General features: G+C 45.4%; 1 pseudogene; it reads left to right on the top strand.

Annotated features, from left to right (window-relative positions):
* Positions 1-5,201: 5,201 nt before the first annotated feature.
* Positions 5,202-7,246, top strand: LOC100896748 (unconventional myosin-XV pseudogene; annotated as a pseudogene).
* The last annotated feature ends 20,177 nt before the right edge of the window (positions 7,247-27,423 follow it).

Here is a 27,423-nt window from a genome sequence, read left to right as displayed (position 1 = left end):
TAAACACTGTAGACAGCAGTCTGCTTCCTGCACTAGGAGGTCCTGGAGGTTGCTCCCTACCAGGACACAGAGACCGTCCACATTCCTTGTTATAGCTGTGCCATGCTCCATCCTGGAATGCACCATGGTGTACTGTGGCAACAAGCAGCTCCATTTGTGTGTCATTCCCCATAAGGACATGTAGGAGGGATTTTCAGGGGTGGATTACATGCTTCCTTCCTTCCCTCCCTTCCTTCTTTTCTTTTAAAAAAACTGTATTTAATCTGCACTCCATACAATTAACCCACCAAAGTGTACAATGCTGTGGTTTTAGTGTGTTTACAAGTGGGCCCACCTTGTGACCAACATAGTCCTTTCTTTCTTTTTTTTTTTTAGATGGAGTTTTTTTGCTCTGTCGCCCAGGCTGGAGTACAACAGCTCCATCTTGGCTCACTGCAACCTCTGCCTCCTGAGTTCAAGCAATTCTCCTGTCTGAGCCTCCTGAGTAGCTAGGATTACAGACATGCACCACTATGCCCAGTTAATTTTTGTAATTTTAGTAGAGATGGGGTTTCACTATCTTGGTCAGGCTGGTCTCGAACTCTTGACCTCATATGATCCACCCACCTGAGCCTCTCAAAGTGCTGGGATTACAGGCATGAGCCACCATGCCAGGGCCTGGTCTTGTTTTTCTTGAGCCCTCTTCCATCAGGCATCACTTCCCTTGCCCCCACCACTGTACTGAGACCACCCTTGTCACACTCACCCCTGGAGCTCTAGGGAGCTGAATTCAGTCGTCAGCTCTCCATTCTTGACTAACCTGAGCCACGTGCCCATCTGTCACAGCAGCCCCACCCTGCTGTGCAGCTCCCCCAGACCCCATTCCCTTCTGTCTCTCCAACCCCCTCCTCTGGCTGGCTTCCTGTTCACTCACTGCCTCCTTGGCTCCTAAGCACTGCATCCCTGCAGCTTATTCCGTGGCCTCTCTTCCCTCTGCATGCATTCCCTCCCTGGTGGCATCCTCCAGAGCTGTGGCTTCAATGCCATCTAGATGCTGATGACTGATACTACTAGTCCTTATGGCTGTGATGGCCCCTTGGCAGTGCCCAGTGCCTAAAGCTGACTCCTTGGCCCTACCTCCTCAACTTGCTCTACCTGCAGCCTTCCTCATCCTGGCCGATGACCTGACGGCCTCTCCGTTCTCCCTGCTGTTCAGTAAGGAAACCTGGGAGCCATTCTGCACCCTCCCCCACCCCCATCACCAAATCCTGTCAGCCCTACCTGCCACATGTCCCCAGCATCCTACCACTTCTCCACACCTTCACTGCTGGCAACCTACTACAGGAGGACTTCAATGGAAACTCCCACACTGGCCTCCCTGCCTTCCCCCTCACTCCTGCAGCTGCTCCTCCCACAACAGTAGAGGCTCCTATCAAGACTGAGGTATTTTGCTAGGCCCAGTAGCTTATGCCTGATAATCCCTGCACTTTGGGAAGTCAAGGCAGGTGAATCATCTGAGGTCAGGGGTTCAAGATCAGCCTGGCCAACATGGCAAAACCTCATCTCTACTAAAAATACAAAATTAGCTGGGCATGGTGGTGTGCACTGGTAATCCCAGTTTCTCAGCAAGCTGAGGATGGAGAATTACTTAAACCTGAGAGTCAAAGGCCGGGAGCAGTGGCTCAGTGAGGCTGAGGCGGGTGGATCACCTGAGGTCAGGAGTTTGAGACCAGCCTGACCAACATGGTGAAACCATGTCTCTACTGAAAACAAAAATTAGCTGGGCATGGTGGTGTACACTTGTAGTCCCAGCTACTTGGGAGATTGAGACAGGAGATTCTCTTGAACCTGGGAAGCAGAGGTTGCAGTGAGCTAAGATCACACCACTGCACTCCAGCCTGGGTGACATGGCAGGACTTCATCTCAAATAAACAAAACAGACTGAGGTCTAATTCCATCCCTTCTCTGCCAAAACCCTCCTCCCATGGCTCCTGCCTCATTGGCAGTTGAAGCTGACCCCTCATTGTGGCCCACAGGGCCTGTACGTGTGCCCCAAACTCTGACCTCACCACCCAGTGCACTCTCACTGCCCTCCAGCCACCTGGCCTGACTGCTCCTCCACCTGCTTGAGACTGTGCACTACCCACAGGTTCTCTTCATGGCCCCTTGGCCACTAGCCCTTCCGTGATGTCCTATTTAATGTTACATCCCCACTTCTTGCTGTCCCTTCCACAGCACTTATACCCCGTTATCTATGTTACTGATTGTCCGTGCTGATTGGCTCTCCCTCTGCCCACATATGGTAACTCCATGAGGACAGGGTTTTTCTCCGTTTTGTTCACAGCTGTGTCCCCAGCACTTAGATGGTGCCTCACAGCTGTGTCCCCAGCACTTAGATGGTGCTATGCAGCACACTTCCCACAGAGGCTTTTGAATGAATGAGTGAATAAATGCTGGCTACAGGACCCTTAGGGAAAGGGGCCAGGCTGACTGAGGAATCCAGGTTGGAGTGGGGGTAGGCAAACACTACAGAGGCCTTGGTGCCTGTTGGAGGCCCAGCTGGGCTCTGGTTTGTCCAGTGGCTTGGTCAGGGCCCTCCCCCTCCAGGCAGAAGCAGGATCTGGGGCCCGATGGACTATGCCACTGGCTCGGTCCAGTGTCCTACACCACTCCGAGCCCAGTGATGACCCACGAGCTCAGTTGGCAGGAGTGCCTAGTAAGGAAGGTAGTTCTAGACCCGGCCAGGCCTGGGTTCTACCTTCTCAAGCCAGGTGACCTCAAGCAAGTTCCTTCTCCTTTCTGAGTCTGTTTCCTCATTGGAGACTGGAGATACTAACAGTTCATATCTCGCAGACCTGCTGTGAGAGTCTCATGAGACCACTACACCACATACCTGGCTGGGGCCTCCCTCTGGAAACTGACTCCAAGAGGAGCTGGGGCAGGTGTTGATATCTCTGGGCTTAGAAAGAATGTCTCAGCTGGGCGCAGTGGCTCACACCTGTAACCTCAGCACGTTGGGAGGCGAAGGTCAGTGAATCACCTGAGGTCAGGAGTTCAAGACCAGCCAGGCCAACATGGCAAAACCTGTCTCTATTAAAATTACAAAAACTACCCAGGGGTGGTGGCACTGGCTGGTAATCCCAGCTAAGCTACTTGGGAGACTGAGGCACAAGACTTGCTTGAACCCAAGACCTGGAGGTTGCAGTGAGCCGAGTGAGCTGAGATTGCACCACTGCCCTCCAGCCTGGGCAACAGAGTGAGACTCTGCCAAAGGGAAAGGAGGAGAGGGGAGGGGAGAGGAAAAGAAAGAGCATCTCCCCTATCCTTCCTTTTTCCTCAAGAGGGCAAGAGCCACTGCCCAGAAGCAGAAGGGAGAGTGGGCAGCCCCTCAAACTCCTGCACTGCAGGAGGCCCACTTCCTGCATGCATCCCCGAACTTGCCCCAAAAGCGCTCCATCCAATTTATCTGGTTTCCATAAAGCCCCACTCCCCATTGCTGTGAGACTGCCTACAGCAGGCACCACCAGTCCCTGGCGCAACTCCTCTGAGTGGCTGGGCACCGACAGTCTCTGGGTGAGTCTTGGGGAGGAGGAACAGGAAGAAGAGGAAAATAAAGAGCCAGAGAAAGTGAGCAGGGGTAAGAGACAGAGGGAAAGGGGAGATCTCACCTGCTGCCCAGTCCCCTATCCACTCCTGCCACTTGTCTGGGAAGGCACCCCCCGTCCGTTTCACAGCTGAGCACGCTGAGGCTCTGAGGCCACTGATCTGAGGGTGTGGAGCTGGCAAGTGGCAGAACCAGGGCCAGAACCTTGCTGCTCTGGGGTCTCTAATGCTAAACCTTAAACAACCAAAGAATTCGCTCTGGGACCAAAAGACTGAACTGGAGTTCAGTGAGTGGTGAGCCTGATGTCATTTGAGGTCCATCTTGAGAACAGAGAGGAGGAAGAAGAGGAGGAGAGATGGTTCTGGGGCTTCATGTCTCAGAGCTGCCACTCCGCACCCCCGATGGCCTGCCGTTTCTCCCACCCCCTACCTCTTTTAGTGCAGGTTCTCAAAAGTGAATTAGACTGGCCACCAGCCAGACTTCAGACATGCAGCCTTAGGTCAGGCCACATGAAGCAATCAGCTCTGCCCAGAGAAGGCAGAAACCACATGGCCACAGCCTACTCAGCCAGGGCAGAAAGTAAGGGGAGAGGACAGGGGTAGGTAGGGACCCCAGGCAGGCACCAGCAGGAGGTATCTCCAGTTACCCAGTAGCTCCATCAGGTCTTGCTCCTTTTTGCTGAAGGAGACGGGGTATAGCTTATCACTCCCATTCTTCAGAGGGAACTGAGCACCAAAGAGGACAAAGGGCTTTCCTGGGCCCACACAGCCAGTTAGTGACAGAGCCTTGAGTCAGAGCCAGGCCTGACTCACCCTCCATTTCTGCCCCTCTACACCCGCTCCCCGCACACAAAAGTGGAGTTTCACTGAAACACCCCGACACCCCCCACACACCCCCACACAGAAGTGGAGTTCCACTGAAACAGCCTTCCTTGCTGTGCCTTCTGAGCTGGCAGCCCGGTTCCCCTGCTCATGTATTATTCAGCTCCTGAGACCCAGGCAGCTCGCTACGCTGACCAAAGCCCAGCACCTGCTCTGCCCATTCCCCTCCTCCCTTGCCCAGGACCTAGAGGGTCCAAGGTTCTCCAAGATGACTTGGTGGGCTTTGACCATCCCACTCTGTGCCCCACTTGTGGCCCAGTTGCAGGTGTGCTGGTGATTTAGGACAGGTGGCATCCCATCTCTGGCTCAATGTCTTCGTCTGTGAAGCCGAAGTGACCCAAAGGCTCTCTTCAGGGGGTTGAGCCAGCTGTGGTCCAGGGAGGACCTGACCAGGACCAGCACTGATGTTCCCATGAGGACTCCAAGGCCAGAATGTCCCACCCAGCACAGGCCTCACAGGCAGGCTTCCCCATCCCGGTAAACAACACCCACACACTTTCCGCCACTGCCCTAGGGTGAAACCCAAGGCGGCTCTAGAGGAGATTAATTATGGATCCACCCTCCCGGAGTCTGGCCCGGCCCCCCCCCCCCACGCCACCTGGGGCGAGTCCAGTCTGCTTCCGGCCTAAGGAGGCCGGGTGTCCAGCCGCAGGCAGGAGACAGAGCAGGTCCCCGGGTCTCCAAGTCCCTGAGCCCGTGACACTGGCCCCAGGCCCAGCAGGGAGCAGGCAGCCACCATGGTGGAGGAAGATGAGAAGAAAGCCAAGAAAGGGAAGAAGGCGCCAGAGCCGGAGAAACACACACGGAGCCTGAAGGGGACATCGCGGCTGTTCATGGGCATCCGCAATCACACACCCAAGATCTCCAAGAAGAACAAGTTCGGCAGAGTCTCGGCCTTTTTCGGGGCCTCCACACCGGCCCCAAGAAGAGCAAGCGCAAGAAGGCCCGCACCGTGCTCAAGTCCACGTTGAAACTCATGATGCAGATGCACATGGGCAAGAAGAAGCGGGCAACGAGGGGCAAGAAGCCGTCCTTCATGGTGATCCGCTTCCCCGGCCGCCAGTGGCTACCGCCGCCTGCAGCCGGGTGCCCGGTCACTCAGCAAGGCGTCCACCGCCATCAACTGGCTCACAAAGAAGTTCCTCCTCAAGAAGGCCGAGTAGCTGGGCAGCGAGCAGGCCTTGGTGGATGCCTGGCTGCAGAGCTCGGGCTCCCGCGTGGGCTCCCGCAAGCTGCCCTTCCCGTCGGGTGCCGAGATCCTGCGGCCAGGGGCCGGCTCCGGAGTTTCCCCGCCGCAGCATCTAGGCGTTGGCGAGCCCCTGGGCTTCCGGCCCTTCAAGGACAAGCCTCTGTTCCATCACTCAGCCTCCCGCAAGTCGCTGTATGGGCTGGAGGGCTTCCAGGACCTGGGTGAGTATTATGACTGCCTCCGCGCCTGCTACGACCTGCAGTCGCTCCACCGCTATGAGGAGCAGGATCCCTACGTGGCGGGCCTCGGCCCCTACAGCCCGGCCTGGCCACCCTACTGTGACCACTACTGTGGGTACCCGCCCGAGGACCCCTACGACTACTACCACCCGGACTATTACGGTGGCCCCTTTGATCTGGGGCACACCTGTGGCTACAGCCACGACTACGACGATTTTGAACCCCCGTATGCGCCCCCATCGGGGTACTAGTCTCCTTACAGCTACCACGATGAGTACGAGGGCGAGGCGCACCCACACGGCTACTACCTGGATCCCTACGCGCCCTGCCCGCCCTATGACCTCCCGTACCACACTCGCTATGACTATCCTACTTTAATCCCTACGGGGTCCCCTACACCGTCCCCTATGCAGAAGGTGTCTATGGCGGTGGGGACGAGGCCATCTACCCCCCCCCCCAGGTGCCCTATTGTTACCCGGAGGAGTCGGCATCTACCCTTCTGTACCCCTGGGTACCACCGCCCATCCCGTCGCCCCACAACCTGTATGCCCAACCCATGGATGACATTGCCGAGCTGGAGGAGCCCGAGGACGCGGGCGGGGAGCTTCAGGGCACCTCCTTCCGCCTGCGCAGCGCCGCCTTCTTCTAGCAGCAAGGCATGGACGAGCCCGCCAGGTCCAAGCTGTTTCTCATCCGCAAGTTCCGCCTCTTCCCGTGGCCCCAGGTGAAGCTGTTTGGGAAGGAGAAGCCGGAGGTGCCCCTGCCACTCTCTCTAGACATTCCGCTGCCCGCGGGAGATGCAGACCAAGAGGAGGATGAGGAAGAGCTACCCCCAGTGCCCGCCGTGCCCTATGGCCACCCTTTCTGGGGCTTCCTCAAGCTTCGCCAGCGCAACCTCCAGCGTGCAAAGCTGTCGGTCTTCAGCGTCCTCAGCGTCCACCGAGGCCTGGGCTTCGGCCCCGAGTTTGACCGCCCCGTGCCTCGGCCGCCACCTCGCTGGCGCGGTTCCTCAAGAAGAGGCAGTCGGAGAAGAAGCCCATCCCGCGGCTCAGGGGCAGCCGGAAGGCCCTGGCCGGGGACCCCGCGATCAGGGAGGCGGCCTACAGACGCTTCGGCTGCAAGCTGGCTGTCATGGACCCGGAGCGGCCCAGCACACGTATTGTGCTGATGAGAGCCCAGCCGCGCGCTCCCAGCGGCAACGACACGCGCCGCCCGCGGGTCACCGCGCCCACGCCCTCGTCCAGGACCCTCTCCCACTGGAGCTCCCACTCCCGGGCCCCCGCCCGCGCCGCCCCTCTCCCCGGCGCTCTCCGGCCCGGGCGCAGCTAAGTTTCTGCTTATTTGTTGGCACTGAGATTGACATATCCTGAGCCAAAGAATAGGCAAAACCTTTGCAGTAGGTTTGCTAGCTTCACCCCTTTCTAGGCAGTCTCCTAGCGGAGTCTCCCAAGTATGATTCTTGGCCTCTATTGCATTTTTACTTCCTGGTGTCTGCTTCTTACACCATCAGCGTCATCTCTCCCCATCTTTCTTTGTCCTTTTTCATGTGACCCCCAAACCTTTGGTTAAGAATAATTCAGCCATTCACAATACTTAGAAATCATAGAAAACATGAATGTGACCCAGCAGACGAGTGTTTTCTGGTTGTCTTTTAAACATTGCAGATGTGGCAGATCCATGTAGCTTCACTTTGTCTTTTTTTTTTTTTTTTTTTTGAGACAGAGTTTCGCTCCTGTTACCCAGGCTGGAGTGCAATGGTGCGATCTCGGCTCAATGCAACCTCCGCCTCCTGGGTTCAGGCAATTCTCCTGCCTCAGCCTCCTGAGTAGCTGGGATTACAGGCACGTGCCACCATGCCCAGCTAATTTTTTGTATTTTAGTAGAGACGGGGTTTCACCATGTTAACCAGGATGGTCTCGATCTCTTGACCTCGTGATCCACCCGCCTCGGCCTCCCAAAGTGCACTTTGTCTTTAATATCTATTTTTGTGTGCATGTATGCATGTACACATACACACATACATCAAATTACACATCTACATTTTTTAAAATTGGTGTTTGCACCCACATGGCCCTAAGCTGTAAAATATCTTGCTTTTCCTACTACTAGTGAAGGTTTTTTCTTCCCATGCTTCTTTTACTTTTCCATAATTGTAATCTCAGAATATTCACATGACACCACATGTTAGGTGTAGTTCAATGCCTAGAAGTCAGAGCTAGAAAAGGAGTTAAATTTGCCCCCATTTCATACTTTCCTAGCATAAGAACATTTATATTGTCCCTTATTTATACATAAGTCCTCCTTGCATTCCCCACTGTCTAAACTCCAAGATCTTCCAGGAGAGAGGTGGTGCTTCTCAACTCTGTATCCCCACCTTCTCTAATAGTGCCCAGCACACATTTGTTAGATGAAGTAGGAATGCTTATTTGCTCAATTGTGTGTGTGTGTTTATTTGCAAGAGTAGAGAAAGGCGTTTATTGTAGGACTACATAAGTTATGATCTGGAGTGGGAAAAAAAAAAGGATTTCAGCAGTTTTTAAGATACCTGCCCTCTTTCTGTCCTTTTGGAACTATCTTATATGACAAATGTTCTCGTATTTGCATATCTACCCTTCTTTCCCTTGGTACTCGCTGATCCATTCCCTCTGTATTCTCCAACCTAAATGTTGACTGCTTAGTATAGAATCCTACTACATTGACCAGACAACATCTTTCTCGTTGGGCTGCCTCATGGGTTGAAGCCCAATCTATGACTGAGCTACCTTGGGTCAGATGCATATTCAATTTGATCAGTAACCACTCCTACCCGAAAAGACTGCCTGGCCTTGCTACTTTGAAGGATGGGGATTGGTGGGGAGCTGTGGGAAATGCAGTTAGAGGGATCGATAGATGATGCAGGAACATTATAATTCATAGCAGAGTGTCCCTGAAAAATACAGTGCTGGTACACTGTAACAAAGAAACAAAGGCACCCAGGCTGGAGTGCAATGGTGCGATCTTGGCTCACTGTAACTTCTGCCTCCTGGGTTCATGGGATTCTCCTGTCTCAGCCTCCTGAGTAAATGGGATTACAGGCGCCCACCACTGTGCCCAGCTAGGTTTTTATATTTTTAGTAGAGATGGGGTTTCACCATGTTGGCCAGGCTGGTCTCGAACTCCTGACCTCAGGTGATCCAACTGCCTCAGCCTCCCAAAGTGTTGGGATTACGGGTGTGAGCCACCATGCCCAGCCCTAATTTAACCTTTTATGATATAATGCTAGTCTTGTCAGATTTAGCAAATAAAAATATAGGAAGGATACCTGTACAATATTTGGTATGTACTTTTATTAAGAAATTATTTGTGATTTATCTGAAATTCACATTTAACTGGGTATATTCTAGCAACTCTATCTCCATTTTACAGATGAAGGCACTGAAGCAACTCACCTCACCCCAGGGCACACAACTAGGAAGCGATAAAGCCAATTTGGCTTTAGTATCCTGTACTGTCCACTGTGCTATTCTGCTGCTTTTAAATGGCAAGCATGCATGCATGCACGTGCACACACACACACACACACACAACTCCTTTATTCTTGTCATCACGTTTCAAAAATAAGAATCTAGTAAGACCAAAGTGTCCTTAGATGTTGTATCAGGGTTCAAGCAAGGAACAGAAATCGAGGCAGAAATTTGAACAGGGAGAATTTAATAGAAAGAATTCTTGGCCCATTGTGGTGGTTCACGCTTAGAATCCCAGCACTTTGGAGGTGGGTGGATCACAAGGTCAGGAGTTCGAAACCAGGCTGGCCAACACAGTGGAACCCCATCTCTACTAAAAATACAAAAATTTAGCTGGGTGTTGTGGCAGGTGCCTATAATCTCAGCTACTTGGGTGGCTAAGTCAGGAGAATTGCTTGAACCCAGGAGGTGGAGGTTGCAGTTAGCCGAAATCATGCCACTGCACTCCAGCCTGGGCAAGAGAGCTAGACTCCATTTCGGGGAAAAAGAAAAAAAAGAATTGTTGACAACATAAAGTTCTGTTGACTACGCAAAGGGGAAGAAAAACTAAGGGGCAGCGAGGCAGTTAACTGCAGACAGTGGCTAGTACTCCTATGACTAAGGGAAAAATGAACAAGGAAGGAACTTAGAAACTCACAGAAAAAGTCCCTGCAAGGCTGGATTCAGACCTCTGAGGAGAGTTCCTGGTTGTTAGAGAAACATGCTGCCTGTAGTCCTGGTGCCAAGGAAACTTGCTGAAGGGCACCTGCTGTTAAACTGCAACGGGCAGCCTGCCACGGCTGGAAAACCTGACCGGGGAAACGGCGTGCTGATCTGCCTGCCACTGCATGGAAAAATAGAAAACTGGATGAAGAAGGAAAACTCCTCTCTCTTCCAGCTGTGCATTGTCCTCTCCACGCTCCTCAAAGCCTAACATGGAGCCAGCTGGCAAGGGAGAAGTATGGCCTGTAGAGTTCAGCTGCAGTATTACAAAGCAGGATGAGGGAAGTGGGCTTGGAGCTGAAAGACAGTAAGTTAATAACTGGTATGGATGGAAAGTACATTTTTCAACCCAAGGATAGAAAGAAGCCCCAAACATCATCACACAAAAGGAAGACAGATTGGCTAAGAGAGGCATTTACATAGAAAACAAACAAACAAACAAACAAAAAAACTAAAGGTTTACAGGGACACGTCTTTTGGAGTAGAGCAGTCTGCCTACAAGGTATCGGATAAACAAGACAAGGTGTTACAAAGAAGGCTGAGAGATTTTCAACTGAGCAAATAAATGCCCAGTAAAGTGTTAATATAGCTGAGAAATTCAGCCTGTAAGAAGTTCAATTAAAAAAAAAAAACCCCAGACAATAGCCATGAAAGGATAAGTCACCCTTTAGGGAGCCTCCTTAGTTATTACTTTCAAAAGGATAGTGATAAACATTTACATTGTAAAATAGCATTTACCCCCTGAACTCTTGACATTTCTGGAGCATCTAAGACTGATGTTTTTGAGGCAAGTGCATAGAATCAATGAACTGTGACGACCCCATTCACTGCCAGAGGGAATAATACTAAGAGGACGATTAAAAGAGACTGTTTTCTCAATGTGAAGAATTAAATCAGGCATCAGGTCTGTTACTTTTAGTTGTGAGACAGTAGCCATTCTATGTAATCAGCAGTTATCTCTTTTCCTAGATAGAACCCTGACTTCCCTGCCTTCATAGCAGCTTCTCTAATTGCAAAGTATCCTCTCTGATTTGCTCTCTAGACAATCAGGTCTGTCCTGCAAACTGCTGACTCTCAGCCTTGCTGGGCAAATTACACACATCACTCTTTAGAATACTGATGTTGTGAAGGTTAGTTCAAGGGGCATTCTTCTATGTATTGCAAGCATGTTTCACCCTCCTGCCTCCCCTAGCAATGATGTCTGTTAGTATTTATGGAACACCTGCCCTCGCCCTGCACCTAATCCGCATTGATTGAGTCAAAGCCCAAACCATTCTGTAGGCATGAAAATAACTCCTGTCTACAGCCCAGAGCTTTGCATTCATCCCCTTACTTAAATTTGAGACCATGGCTATAGCTTACTCCTAAATATCTTAAATATCTTAGTATGCTTTAGAGATTTTTGTTATATCTCTAATACTTCCTTGAGAGTCCATACAGTAGAGTGCTTAAAAGCATGCGCCAGACTTCCTGCATTCAAATCTCAGCTCTAACATTCGCTAGGTGATATGGTTTGGATATTTGTCCCTTCCAAACCTCATGTTGAAATGCGATCCCCAGTGTTGGACAGGGACTGATGGGAGGTGTTTGGGTCAGGGGAGTGGATTCCTCAAGAATGGCTTGGTGCCCACCCCATGGTAATAAGTGAGTCCTCACTCTGTCGGTTCATGTGAGAGCTAGTTGTTTAAAAGAGCCTGGCTTCTCTCTTGCTTCTTCTCTTGCCATATGACACACTGGCTCCCCTTTGCTTTCTGCCATGACTGTAAGCTTCTATTTTAGTGGGCTATAATGAGAATTAGCATACAAATAAGAGAGCTAGAATAGGATCAACTGCTTGGGCAATTGCCCTCCTGTATCACAGAATTAGAAGACACTGGACAACAGGCAGTATAGGACCTTGATCCCCTGAAAGATGAGGAACAAACTAGATGAGCCCTGTGATTTTCTCAGCTTCCTGCCTGGAGGCAGTTTATAGACTAGGGTGCAGGGCAAGGGAATCCAAAGGGAGCCAAGAGACATTTGCAGGCTGGGATTTAGAAAGAGCTAGGAGGGAATTATCTCTCCACAGTGGTCCTTTTAGAGACCCATCGAAACCTACAAATATCCAAGCCTGAAAGCTGACAGCAAGCTTTTTGCCAGGACTCTTGATGATGGATGTTTTTATTTCAAAGAAAGGAAGATGTTAACACAAAGAGAAGTTTGCAGACAGGCATTTAGAAGGAGCTGGAATGGAATTCTCTCATGCCAGTGGGTAATTTAGAGACCCGTCAAAAGCAACATATATCTGGCCTGAAAGCTGACAATAACCTATGTGCCAGAATTCTAGACACAGACACACACACACACACACACAGACACACACACTAAATTTAATGAAGTTGCAGGATACAAAATCAGCAAACAAAAATCAGTTGCGTCTTAGAAAAGTGAGTTTTTCTAAAAAGAAGCTAAGAAAACAACTCATTTATAAAAATATTAAAGAGAATAAAATACTTAGGAAAAAACTAAAGAAGTAAAATCATTATACACCGAAAACTGTAAAACACGGATGAAAGGAATTAAAGGAGATACAAATAAATGGAAAGACTTCATGTGTTCATGGATCAGAAGACTAAATATTGTTAAAATGTTCACACTATGGCCGGGCGCGGTGGCTCAAGCCTGTAATCCCAGCACTTTGGGAGGCCAAGGCGGGTGGATCACGAGGTCAAGATACGGAGACCATCCTGGTCAACGTGGTGAAACCCCGTCTCTACTAAAAATACAAAAAAAAAAAAAAAAAAATTAGCTGGGCACGGTGGCGTGTGCCTGTAATCCCAGCTACTCAGGAGGCTGAGGCAGGAGAATTGACTGAACCCAGGAGCCGGAGGTTGCGGTGAGCCGAGATCGCGCCATTGCACTCCAGCCTGGGTAACAAGCGCGAAACTCCGTCTCAAAAAAAAAAAAAATGTCCACACTACCCAGAGCAATGTACAGATTAAATACAATGCTTATTAAAACACAAGTGGCATTCTTTTTTTTTTTTTTGAGATGGAGTCTCACTCTGTTGCTTGGGCCGAAGTGTAGTGGCGTGATCTCCGCTTACCACAACCTCCACCTCCTGGGTTTAAGTGATTCTCCTGCCACAGCCTCCTGAGTAGCTGGAACTACAGACATGCAGCAACATGCCCGGCTAATCTTTCTGTATTTTTAGTAGAGATGGGGTTTCACTGTATTAGCCAGGCTGGTCTCGAACTCCTGACCTTATGATCTGCCTGCCTCGGTCTCCCAAAGTACTGGTATTACAGGCGTGAGCCACCATTTTATTCTTTTTTTTTTTTTTTTTTTTTTACAGAAATATAAAAAGCAACCCCAAAATTCACTTGGGGCTACAGAGTACCCTGAATAGCCAAAACAATCTTGAGAAAGAAACAAAGTGGGGGGCATCATACTTCCTGGTTTCAAAATTAGAACAGTATGCTATTGGCATAAAGAAAGACATGTGGACTAATGAAATGGAACAGAATAGAGAGCCCAGGAAGAAACCCAAGGAAGAAAACCGAACTCATCTTTGATAAGGGTGCCAAGAATACGCAATGGAGAAAGAATAGTCACTTCAAAAAATGGTGTTGGGAAAACTGGACATTCCCATGCAAGAAAATAAATTGGGCTGCTCCCTCGCACCGTACACAGAAGGCAACTCAAAAAGAGATTAAAGAATTAAACGTAAGACCTGAAACTATAGAAGAAAACACAGAGTGAAAGTTTTATGACATTGGTCCTGGCAATGATTTCTTGAATATAGCACCAAAAGCGCAAACAAAGTAAAACTAGGCAAGTTGGGCTCCATCAAAGTAAAAGGCCTCTGTGCAGCAAGGAAAGAATTACAGCGAAAGGCAGCCTGTGGAATGAGAGAGCATATTTGCAAATAATATGTCTGATAAGGGTTAATATCCAAAAATACAAGGAACCCTTTTAACTCAAGAACAAAGCAACTAACAAAAAGTAGGTAGAGGAATGGAATAGAAATTTCTCCAAAAGACACAAATGACCAACAAGTATATGAAAAGATGTGTAACATCACTAATCAGGAAAATGCAAATCCAGATCACAATGAGATATTACTTCACCCTTGTTAGGATAACTATTATCACAAATAAAAAGATGTGTTGGTGAAGATGTGGAGACACTGGGACCCTTGTACATTATTGTTGGGAGTGTCAAATAGTGCAGCCACTATGAAAACAGCATAGAGGTTTCTCAAAACAATTAAATCTGTAAATAATATGATCCAGCACTCCTACTTCTGGGTATTTACCAAAAGAATTGAAATCCGGGTCTCGGATATATTAATACTCTCATGTTCAATAGCTCAGCTGTGGAAACAACCTAAATGTCCATTGACAGATGAGTGGATAAAGAAAATGTGCTATATACATATAATGGAATATTATTTAGCTGTAAAAAAGAGAACATTCTACCATCTGTGACAATGCTGATGGACCTTGAAGAAATTATGCTAAGTGATATATGATGCATAGTCACCAAAAGACAACTACTATCTGATAATTCATATATAAGGTGTATAAAGTAAACACATGGAAGCGGAGAGTAGAATAGTGGCTGCCCAGGACTGGGGGAGGGGACATGGAGAGTTGCTCTTCAGTGAGCATAAAGTTTCAGTGATGCAAGAGGGTTAAGTTGGAGAGATCTTCCCAACATTGTGTCTGCCGTTAACAATACTGTATTGTGAATTCAAAATTGGTTAAGAGGGCAGATCTTATGTTAAGTGTTCTTACCTAAAACAAAACAAAAGAGCCTTTTTCCAGATGATTAAAAATCAGGAAGAACCCACTGCCAGTAGACCTGCACTAAAATAAATCTTTATTTAAATTCCTCAGGCAAAAGGAAAGTGATAGGAAATGGAAATCTGGATCTATGAAAAGAGAAGAATGCTGAAGATGGAATACATGGGGGCTAAAAAAGATACCTTTTCTCATATTTGGAAATTTCTTATAAAGACTACTGACTGTTTAAAGCAAAAATAAAAACAATGTATCATGAAGTTTATAAAATATGTAGGAATAAAATGTATGACAACAATAATACAGAGGACAGGAGTGACCGGGAGTATAGTGTTGTGTGTTTCTTCTATTACAGAGGAAGAGGGATGATACTATGTGAAGGTGGACTGTGAAAAACTAGAGATAGATACTGTAAACCCCAGAGCAACTGCTTAAAACAGAGAAATAGTTAATAATCCAATGATGGAAATAACATGGAATTATAAAAGTTATTCAGTTAACTCTAAGGCTAGGAAAGAGTAAAAAGGAAGCAAAGAATAGATGGGACAAATAGAAACTGCAGTAAGATGGCAAGTTTAACTAAGGAACACAATTAAAAGCCAGAAATTCTAAGATTGGATTAAAAAAAGCAAGTCTCAACTATATGCTATATTGAAGAAACCATATATATGTGCACATATATATATATATATGAAATATATATATATGATTTCTTGAATGATACTGATAGGTTAAAAATATGAGGATGGAAAAGACATACTATACAAACACTTATTAAAAGAAAGCTAGAACGCCTATATTAATAATTGTCAGTATAGATTCTGAACAGGACTATTAGCAGAGACAAAGAGGGACATTTTTATAGTGATAAAGTGGTGAATTCATCAAAAAGACAAAAGAATGTTGTACATGAAGCAATATTTGATAAAACAGAAAGGAGAAATAGGCAAATACACACTTAGAATTGGAAATCTCATTATTCTTCTCCCCAATAACTGATGATTCAAATAGAAAACAACCATAGAGCATTAGAAGACTCAACACTATCAACCAGCATGACCTCATTGATACTTATAGAACATTCCATCCAGCAAGAGCATAATACACATTTTATTTATGTCTACGTAGAACATACACCAAGATAGACCATATACCAAGCCATAAAATTAGCTGCGATACATTTAAAATGTTGAAATCATACAGAGTATGTTCTTTGTCAATAACAGAAATAATAACATAAATATATCCAGAAAATCCCCAAATAGTTGGAAATTATCATGTTGCTAAATAACTCATGGTCAAAAAGAAATAAGAAAGTATAAAAACACTTTAAATGGAATGAAAATGAAAATTCACATGTGAAAATCTGTGAGATGCAGGCCGGGCATGGCCTATAGTCCTAGCTAGTCAGGAGGCTGAGGCAGGAAGACCACTGGGCCCAGGAGTTTGAGCTCAGTCTGGGCAACATACTGAGAACCTGTTTCCCAAAAATAATCATTTTAAGATGCAGCTAAAATAGTGCTTAGAAAAAAAATTGTTGCTTTGAGTGATCATAATAGAAAATAAAAAATATTGTGGCTGGGTGTGGTGGCTCATGCCTGTAATCCCAGCACTTTGGGAGGCTGAGGCGGACAGATCACCTGAGGCCAGGAGTTCAAGACCAGCCTGGTCAACATGGTGAAACCCTGTCTCTACTAAAAATACAAAAATAATTAGCTGGTATGGTGGCCCATGCCTGTAATACCAGCACTTTGGGAGGTTGAGGCAGACAGATCACTTGAGGTCAGAAGTTTGAGATCAGCCTCGCTAACATGGTGAAACCCTGTCTCTAATAAAAATAAAAATAAAAAATTAGCTGGATGTGGTGGTGGGCGTCTGTAATCCCAGCTACTTGGGAGGCTAAGGTAGGAGAATCTCTTGAACCTGGGAGGAGGAGGTAGCAGTGAGCCGAGATGGCGCCACTGCACACTAGCTGAGCGACAGAGTGAGACTCTGTCTCAAAAACAACAACAACAACAACAACAAAAATTCAAATCTGTATTCAAATGTGTAATTTAGAACCTACTAACAAACTTCAGACCCAAATGACCACTGGTGAATTCTATCAAATTGTTAAGGAAGACATAATACTGATTCTACACATATTTTTATAAAGTAGAAGAGAAATGATACTTTCTAACACATTTTATGAATCCAGCATTTTCCTCGTACCCAAACCAGAAACAATTATTACTGGAGAGTTACCAGTGTCCTGTATTGGTCCATTCTCACATTGCTATGAAGAGCTATCTGAGGCCAGTAATTCATAAATAAAGGAGATTTAATTGGCTCCCAGTTCTGCATGCTGTACAGGAGGCATGTCTGGGGAGGCCTCAGGAAACTTACAGTCATGGTGGAAGATGAAGGGGAAGAAAGCACATTTCACATGGCCAGTAGGAGTGGGGCCGGGGGGGAGGGGGAGAGAGAGAGAGAGGGAGAGAGAGAGGGAGAGAGAAAGAAAGAGAAGGGGGAGGTGCTCGTGAGAACGCTATCACAAGTCAGCCCTTGGGTGATAGTGCTAAACCATTGGAAACTACTCCGATAATCCAGTTACCTCCCATGAGGCCTACATTCCACACTGGGGATCACAAGTCAGTATGAGGTTCGAGTGGGGACACAGAGCCAAACCATATCAGTGTCTCATGATAATAGATGCAAAAATCATTGACAAAATATGAACAAATTAAACCCAGCAATACATAAAAATAATAAACTTCGTGACAAAGTGGGGTTTATTTCAGGAATGTAATATTAATTTGACTTTTGAAAATCAAGTAATGTAATTCACCACACTAATAGACAATAAGACAAACTAAATGATCATCTCAATAGATGAAGAAAAAGCATTAGAAAAAAAACCTCATTCATGATAAAAAACTCTTAGCCAACTTGGAATACAGTGGAACTCTCTCAAGCTAAATGAATGGAATCTTTGAGGAACCAACAACTACCATCATACTTATTAGTGAAAACTGTATGTTTTCTCCTTAAGATTGGAAAGAAAGCAAAGATATCTGTTCTCTCCCCTTCTACTCAGCATTATACTGGAGGTTCTTGGCATTGCAGTAAAATAAGAAAAGGAAATAATGGAAAGGAAGAAGTAAAATGGTCTTTATAGTCACTGTGATCCTGTATGTAGAAAATCTTAAAGGATCTACAAAAAAGTGAATAGAACTAATGAGTTTTAAAAATTGCACAATATAAAGCCAATACACAAAAGTCAACTGTGTTTCTATATACCAGCAACAAATAATTAGAAATTTCAATAGCAGACAATATCATTTGCAATGGTGTTAACCAATGTGAAATGGGAATAAGTTTGCTAGCCTTAGCAACATGGTGAAAAAATACAAACCCTGCAAAAATTAGATGAGTGTGGTGGCACATGCTTGTCATCCCAGCTACTTGAGAGGCTGAGGTGGGAGGATCGCTTAAGCCCAAGAGGCAGAGGTTGCGGTGAGCTGAGATTGCCACTACACTCCAGCCTAGGTGAGACAGCAAGACCCTGTTTTAAAAAAATAAAAAAGGAATAAGTTTACCAAAATACATGTAAGACCTTTACGTGAAAAACTCTACGCTTATGAATCATAAGACTCAATGTTGTTAAGATGTCAGTTGTCCTTAGATTGTTTTATACAATCTCATAATAACAAGATGATTTTTACATTTATATGGAAACTCAAAGTTCTTAGAACAGACAAGACAACGTTGAAAGAGAAGAAAATGCAAATGGGCTGATGCTACTTGTTTTCAAGACATATTAAAAACGATAGCAATCAAGACGATATGATACTGGAATAAAGATGGACAAGACAATTGAGAAATAGATTCCTACGTGTGTGATTGATTGTGATAGTCTCCCAATTCAATGGGAGAAGGGATAGTCTTTTAAGCAAATAGTATTGGAACGACTGGATAGCATGTAGAAAAAAATGAGCTTTAATCCTCATGTCACACTATTCATAAAAAACCCCACAAAATAGATGATAAACCTAAAGGTAGAGCTGAAATGGTAAAACTCTAGCATAAACTTTTGGAGAAAAATTTTATGACCTTGGATTAGGCAAAGATTTCATGGATATGACACAAAAAGCACAAACCCCAAGCACTGATGAATTAAACTATTCAAATTAAAATTTTTGCACCTCAAAAGACAGTGCAAAAGAAAGTAAAAATGCAGTTATAGCTCAGGTGAGGGGACTGGCAAAATATGTATCTGATAAAGGACTTGTATGCAGCATATAAAAAGGACTCTTACAATTTGTTATTTCTTTTGAGATGGAGTCTCACACTGTTGCCCAGGCTGGAGTGCAGTGGTGCAGTCTCGGCTCACTGCAACTTCTGCCTCCCAGGTTCAAGCAGCTCTCCTGCCTCGGCCTCCTGAGTAGCTGGGATTACAGGCACCTGCAACCATGCTCAGCTAATTTTTTGTATTTTTAATAGAGACGGGGTTTCACCATGTTGGCCAGGCTGGTCTCGCACTCCTGACCTGGTGATTCGCCTGCCTTGGCCTCCCAAAGTGCTGGGATTACAGGTGTGAGCCACCGCACCTGGCCTAACATGATTTTTTAAAGTGCAAATGATCTAAACAGATGCTTAGCAAAGAAAATACACAAATGACAAACACATGAAAAGGTGGTTAAACATTAATTAGCTTTTAGTGAAACACAAATTAAAACTGCTGTGAGATGTCATTACATACCCACTGGAATGGCCAAAATTATTAAGACTCGCGATACCAAGTGTTGACAATGATGTGGAGAAGCTTGAACTTTCATTCATTGCTAGGAGGAATGCAAATATGATACAGCCACTTGGGAAAACAGTTTGGCAGTTTCTCATATAGTTACTTTATGACGGAACAGTCCCTCTTTTGCAGATTTACCCAACAGAAAGGAAAATGTATGTCTGCAGAATGACTTATGCCTGAATTTTCTTAGCAGTTTTGTTTATAATAGCATCAAGCTGGAAACAATCCAAGTACCCACAAACTAGTTAATGGATAAACACTAATAAATATAATGGATATATTTATTCATTGGAATACTGCTCATTCAATCATATTACAGCATGGGTGAATTCAGAAGTATTGTGCTGGGTAAAAGCAGACACAAAAGTGTATGATTCAATTTGCGTGAAATTCTAGAAAAGCCAAGACTATCATGATAAAAAGGAGATCAGTAGTGGCTGGAATCATGGGTGAGAGGAGGGACTGCTGGTAAATGGGAACAAGAGACTTCTCGGGGTAATGGAAATCTACTATCTTGCTTTGTCATGGTTACAAAGTGTATACGTTTGTCAGAACTCATCAAAGTTCAGTGGTAAAATGCAGAATGGATAAAGGATGGGATATCTACAACAACAAAAGGTACAAATTACTGATACAGGTAATGATGTGAATAAATCTCACAGACATGTTGAGTGAAGGACACCAGACACCAGAATACATATTCTGTTCTTCTATTGAATTTCTAGAAGAAGCAAAAAAAAATTAATCTGCATTGAAAAAATCAGATATGGTTGCATCTGAACCAGGGGTGGGAGTATTGGCTGAGAAGAGGCCTGTGGTAATTTTCTGGGATTTTGATGGTAATATTTATGTTGACCGGAGTATGAGTTACACGGGTATACGCATTTGCCAAGACACATTGAACTGTACACTCAAGTTCTGTGAATTTCATTACAAAATCTGAATTTCCATTTAAGATCCGTGAATTTATACCTCAATAAAATTTTATTTAAAATGTAAAGAAATGCCTTCATATTTATTTGCTTGTCACAGTAACTTGAGAGAGAGGAATGCAGAAAAAACTGTCTCCATTTCACCTTTCAGAAATCCAGTGTTTGAATCAATTATATGACTGCCTGAGATCACATGGCTGGGATAAGAATTCAGTCTTTTACTCCTGTTCCACTCTTCTATTTAATGCACTATTTAGTGGTTTCAACCGAACCATGAACACAGTATATACGGTCTTTTGTACATAAGCGAATGGAATGTGATGTTCTATAGCTAAACCAAACCTGTATGTTTTCTGAAGCAGTGGGACCCAACTAAAAACAGCAACATAAAAGTATCTTCTGCAGTGATATCTTACATGGGCATGGCACAGTGTTTAAATTGCAATCAATATCCCATCATTTTCACCACCCTTTGTTAAACTGTAAAAGAAAACCACTCAATAACAGTAATTCTGGTTGGCAACTTACAATGAATCAGCAGAGTTGTTGATTCACGCTGTTGTCCATGTGAGTTTGTTACCAAGTTCAGATAGACGTGAAGCTGTTTTGTCCGAGACATCAGTCACCCACTGCTGCAGGAATGTTAATGCACTCAGGGTCTTTCCTTTCTAATGGATGTTTCTCCTAAAAGTGCCGTCATAGTGGAAGCAGTTGATTTCCTCAAGCACAGAAGCATCATTTTATCACTGAAACGCTATGATATGAAGTAGCTAGAACCTCCTGGTAAGGTCATAAGGTCCAGTTGGATGAAGTCACAAATACTCAGGGCTTTACTGTTAAAGAGGAAAGCAGGTTATAAAGTTTGGTGATCAGATCACCTAATGTTTTTTGGTTCTGATTCGTCCATAGAGAATTTGAAAAATAGCTTTTATTGTGAAGTGATTCCTAGATATTGCTTCTGTTATTATTACTGAGACACAGTCTCACTCTGTCACCAGGCTGGAGTGCAGTGGCACCATCTTGGCTCACTGCAACCTCCACCTCCTCGTTTCAAGTGATTCTCCTGCCTCAGCCTCCCAAGTAGCTGGGACCATGTTTGCCAGGATGGTCTTGATCTCTCGACCTTGTGATCCACCCTCCTTGGCCTCCCAAAGTGCTGGGATTACAGGCGTGAGCCACCATACCTAGCCTATTGTTACTATTAATTGGCTTCTACAAAAGTTTAGTTTGGTTTAGGTAAATTCCAGCTTTACCTGGTCAGTGGTTTGTTTCTAGAAAAGCTTCAGATGCTTGAGTCCATTCCTGCATCTTTCTACCTCTAGATGGAGCTCTTCTCATTTCATCCTGGATTTCAGTCTCCAAAATGCCAGGGAAGAAGATGGCACAGGTGCTAATTGTCATGCTTTCTTCGTTTTGTGAAGGTTCTCACAAGAATAGTTCCTTCCTTCCCTCCCTCGTTCTCTCCGTCCCTTCCTCCTTCCCTCCCTCCCTCCCTGCCTCCCTTCCTGCCTTCCTGCCTTTCTGCCTTCCTCCCTCCCTCCCTCCCTCCCTCTCTACAAATGTTACTGTTTGCTATATGCCCAAGTACTGGAAATGTAAAGGTAATACTGACATAGTGTTTCTTAAGTTACATCTAACAACGCAAATGGATAATCATAACGCAATGTTGAAGTGCTATGATAAAATTCAAGGAAGATGAACTTGCAAAGTTAAGTTAGGTCTAGATCACGAAGGGGTTTGTATACCATGCTAAGGGTTTGGACTTTCTTGAGAGGGCAGTAGAGAACCTCGAAGTGCTTTAGGCAGGGAGGAGTCGTGATCAGAGCTGGGTGTTGGAGAATCACTCTGGCCTCAATATGAAGGATGGATTAGAGTTGTGAAGACTAGAGCCTCCTTTGCAGACTCTCCATTTTCCTGACCTTGAAATACTGGAATCCTTAAGGTTGAGTCCTGGGTCCTCTCTTCTCTCCCTTTCTTCTCTCCTTCTTTTTCTGCTATACTCCCTTGTGCTGCTATGAGAGGTGATGTCACTTAGTCGTGCTGCTTTAAGCGGGATCTGTTGAGTGATGACTCTAATTTTATATCTCCAGCCCCGATCTCTCCTCTGACCCACTGCATCCTGTATTTAAAAGCCTTCTCAGTCTTCATTTGGCTGTCTAACACTTGTTCTTTCTCTTGGATTTTCCAGCATAGTAAGTGTCACCATCATGCATCCCTTTAGTTACCCAAACCACTCTTCATTAGACTTCCTCTTCTTTCTTCAAGCCCCACACCAATCCATCACATCTGGGCTGTCTAAAACATCCCCTGACTCCATCCGCTTTTCATCTCCACCATTACCTTAGCCCGAGCCACCATGATCTTTCACTTGCACTGTTGCAGCAGCTTTCTAACTGTTCTCCCTTCTTTCCTTTTGACCAAACATCAGTCAGAGTGATTTCTTAAACATAAATTGGATTATGTCACTCCCCTGCCTACAACCTACTAGTTAGTACCCATTGATTGTAACTTTATTTCATTTTTTTTTTTTTTTTTTTTTGAGACGGAATGTCGCTCCCTCAGGCTGGAGTGCAGTGGTGTGATCTCGGCTCACCGCAATCTCTGCCGCCTGGGCTCAGGCAATTCTCCTGCCTCAGCCTCCTGAGTAGCTGGGATTACAGGCACACGCCACCACACCCAGCTAATTTTTGTATTTTTAGTAGAGACGGGGTTTCACCATGTTGGCCAGGATGGTCTTGATCTCTTGACCTTGTGATTCGCCTGCCTCGGCCTTCCAAAGTGCTGGGATTACAAGCATGAGGCACCGCGCCCAGCTAGTTGTAACTTTAAAAAGTCCTCAGCTCCAATTTGAAAACCAAAGGGTTCTCCATTATTTGGTCTACTTATCCTCACCTGGATCCCTCTCTTCTGCTCATTACACTCCAGCCTCATTGTTCTTTCAGTCCTTCCATCGCTGTGTACAATCCTTCCCTCTTCCTGCCATGCTCTGGGCAAGGCTGGATGCTTGCTTCTCTCCTTCAGGCATCAGCTCCTTCCTCCAGAGCTCTAGAACCAACCTGTCTCTGTGGGCCCTCTGTGCTCACTCTTCCTCACATCACTCTGCTTATTTTCTTCCTAGAAAACATGACAACTTATAATCATCTTACTTGTTTATTTTCTGGCTCCCCTACTACAGAATAAGTTCCATGACACTAGCAATTTCTCTCTGACTCGCCACAGTGTCCTCAGAACCTGAAAGAGACCGTGGTACAAGATGCACATCCTGGATGACATAGTTCCCGTAGGGGCTGTGATGGTAATTCAAATGAGCGATTATGAGGGCTTCAGTGAAGTGACGTCAGGATGGGAAGCAGAGGAGGTTTCCACGAACATGTAGAAGATCCAATCAGTAGGACCTGACTGACTGTGAGCATGAGGAAAAGCAGTAAAAGGTATTTCTTGGCTAGATGCTTACGGATGCCGTTGATGTCATGCAGCATTCAGGGAGAGGAGCAGGAAAGAACAAGGGGGAGTGCGAGAGCGCGGAGGCTGGGGAGGGCTGAGCATGACAGTCCATGATCTGAGAGCTGGCTAGTTTCTGAGAACATTTTGCAAGTAGAATTAGGTTGTAGATATTTTCATTTGAAATCTATATTTTTGAAATTTAGGTGTATGTTAAGATATGGTTTCTAAGTCTAGTTCCTTTCTCTCCTTCTATTTTCAGTTCTCTGCCTCCTCTCTTACCTTTAGAAAAGTGCGTGATCTGATACAATCAAGTAAAATGCCGTAAAATAAAAATCACAGTTTAATGGTGTGATCAAGATTTTGCATTTCCCCCATATTTCTAATATAAAGTCGTTTGAAATATTTAAAGTCTCCTAAACCTCTTGACTTTTCACATCCTAAACATACTTTGAGCCCAGCTAGTGAAACTCACTGAATGAAAGAAATAGGGAGTATTAGAGGTAGGTGGGCTTCGCAGGTATATTAGTCCATTCTCGCACCGCTATAAAGAATACCTGAGACTGGGTAATTTATAAAGAAAAGACGTTTAATTGACTCACAGTTCTGCATGACTGGAGGTCCTTAGGAAATTTCAGTCATGGCAGAAGGTCAAGGGGAAGCAGGCATCTTCTTCACAAGTTGGCAGGAGAGAGAGTGACAGAGCAAAAGAGCAAGGAGGTGCCACAATGAAAACCATCAGCTCTCGTGAGAACTCCCCCGCTATCATGAGAACAGCATGGAGAAACCCCCCATGATCCAATCACCTCCCACCAGGTCTCTCCCTCGACACATGGGGATTACGATTCCAGATGAGATTTGGGTGGGAACGCAGAGCCAAACCATATCAAGAGGTCATTTAGTTCAGCTGAGGAGAAAAAAGTCCTAAGTTAAATATAGCTTGCCAAGTGGCTGAACTAGGAAAAGAACTCAAGGGATATTTAATCAAATCCACCAAGCAGCACTGAATTTGAACCTCAGCTCCTGATCACAATGGAAGAAGTCTTCAGAACACTGATGGTTTGTTTGTGCTGCTCTCCTTTGTCCACACATTAGTTCAGTTGACATTTCTGTCACAGGAAGCACCAAACCTCATTGCAGAGCTGTTCCAGCTGCTGCCTTTAGATTTATGGAGAAATGACTGCCTTTAGCAAACTATGTGGTTTTTTGTATGACACTCTTAGCCTCTTCCCACCTTCGTCTAACATTATATTTAGCCCTATCTCTCTGTTTTTCTTTGTGAAATACACACCTCTCTCTCCTTTTCTCTTCTTCCATTGAAGGACTTTTGGCCCAAGTGCATGTTTTGTATTCAATGCACCAGCCAGCCCAAGTAGTCTAGGGAAGGCAAAGTTGATAAAGATTTTGCATATTTGTCAGCCTTCTCAAGCTCTTCTGACAGTCTGCCTGGGGCTTCATTGTTCCGCCATTGGGTATTTCTTAAGAATCTTTGTCTATACAGTGCATTAAGCAGTGAGGCGACAGATCCTAATGCAGCACAGGTGCACAACCCCTGTTTGCCTGTCTTTGTACTATCAGCAGAGACCAGCTTACTCAGTATTTAAAACACTAGGCAGAACTGCCTATCTGAAGGGACTGTGCATTGTACAAAAAGCCACCCTCATTCTCTATGCTTCCAAAGAGACTGCCTTCTGAGCAAACCATGCCCTTGGCACCTCTGCATGGGGACAGCTCTTTCCCCCATGACCCATGCATAGCTCCAGCCACCCAGGACTCCAAAAGAAATAGTTCATTTTTAGTTCACAGCCTCTAAACTTTGATCTTAGGACAAAATGGGACCCAGAGGTCATGCAGTACAACCATTTATATTCTTGTGATCACACTGGAAAGTTCTCCATGTGTAACTCATGTATCTTGCCAAGATAGAGCCCGAGTATGTGTCTCTATTATTTAAATGCCTTTGAGTCAAGGGAAGGTTAACACTGGCCATCTGGAGATAAGCAAGTCAAAGTTATAACTGGCTTTCAATGTCCTACACAATTTTACTCCAACTAATAATTTATAGACTTATCTGCTTCTGCTTCTCAATTCCATTTCTGTATTTTAGCAAAACAATATTACTTTCTCTCAAATCCATCTTGTGCTTTTCTATTTCTACAAACCTCTTCCTCCAGGCACATATCTTTCCTACTACCTATATTTCTACATTCCTGCAATATTGTAAATCAAACTTATATCCATCCCTAAGACCTGATTTAAATTTCCTTCTCCAGGAAGGCTTTCCTGACCGTTCTAGCTAAAAGACTTCTCTCCTGGCCGGGCGCGGTGGCTCAAGCCTATAATCCCAGCACTTTGGGAGGCCGAGGCGGGTGGATCACGAGGTCAAGAGATCAAGACCATCCTGGTCAACAAGGTGAAACCCCGTCTCTACTAAAAATACAAAAATTAGTTGGGCATGGTGGTGCGCGCTTGTAATCCCAGCTACTCTGGAGGCTGAGGCAGGAGAATTACTTGAAGCTAGAAGGCGGAGGTTGCGGTGAGCCGAGATCATGCCATTGCACTCCAGTCTGGGTAACAACAGCAAAACTCTGTCTCAAAAAAAAAAAAAAAAGACCTCTCTCCTTCTTGAAACTCTGTTATCTCAGTTTGTATGTCTGTTATCACCTTATTTTATAGCTTAGTTATTGTGGACTCACCTTCCCTACCTCCTGCTTTAGTTAGACTATAAACTCTCTGAGGACAGGGTCATTGTTTTTCATCTCTGTATCCACACATCCTCTAAGACAGCCTGTTGTACTTAATAGGAGCTCAATGAGCATCTGTTGGGAAATGAGTGAGAATCACATAATGAATAGTTAAGGAAACATGAAATGAGTAGCTAAGGAATTTTAGAGCCCTGAAAAACTCAGCTGGTGACTGGGTCCAGAGTAAGAGAAGAGCAGGAGCAGGAGCAGGAAGTGAGCTGGTTTGATCTCTCTTTGGAGGCAGCCAGCTGCAGCCCCAAATACATGGATTTTGTTTAAAAAAAACAAAAACAGCAAACAAAGTTGGCAGAGGAAGTGATGACGTCACCCTTCCATTTTTGCACAGATGTGTCACTCAAGTAAACTTAATAGCTCAAACACCAAATCACTACATCTTCACCCCTCACCCTCCACCTAGCTTTCTCAGAACACACACAGTCGTGCCTGGGGACAGGCATCAAATATGTTTTAGAAGTTCGGTAAGTATTCTTGGTAGGGCAGAAAGTGTCATCCAGAATTGTCTCCTCAGGTACTATATGTTGGGGAAATGGGGATAGCGATCGATATGTGTGTGTAATGTTTCAGTTCTTTTTTGATAAAGCCCAACATTGTAGATAGGAATTCATTTTAGTTGGA

This window comes from Callithrix jacchus, chromosome 9 (genome assembly GCF_049354715.1).
Source record: "Callithrix jacchus isolate 240 chromosome 9, calJac240_pri, whole genome shotgun sequence".
Classification (NCBI taxonomy): Eukaryota; Metazoa; Chordata; class Mammalia; order Primates; family Cebidae; genus Callithrix; species Callithrix jacchus.
Note: the sequence above shows the minus strand (reverse complement) of the source record. Positions and strands in the feature narration are given on the sequence as shown.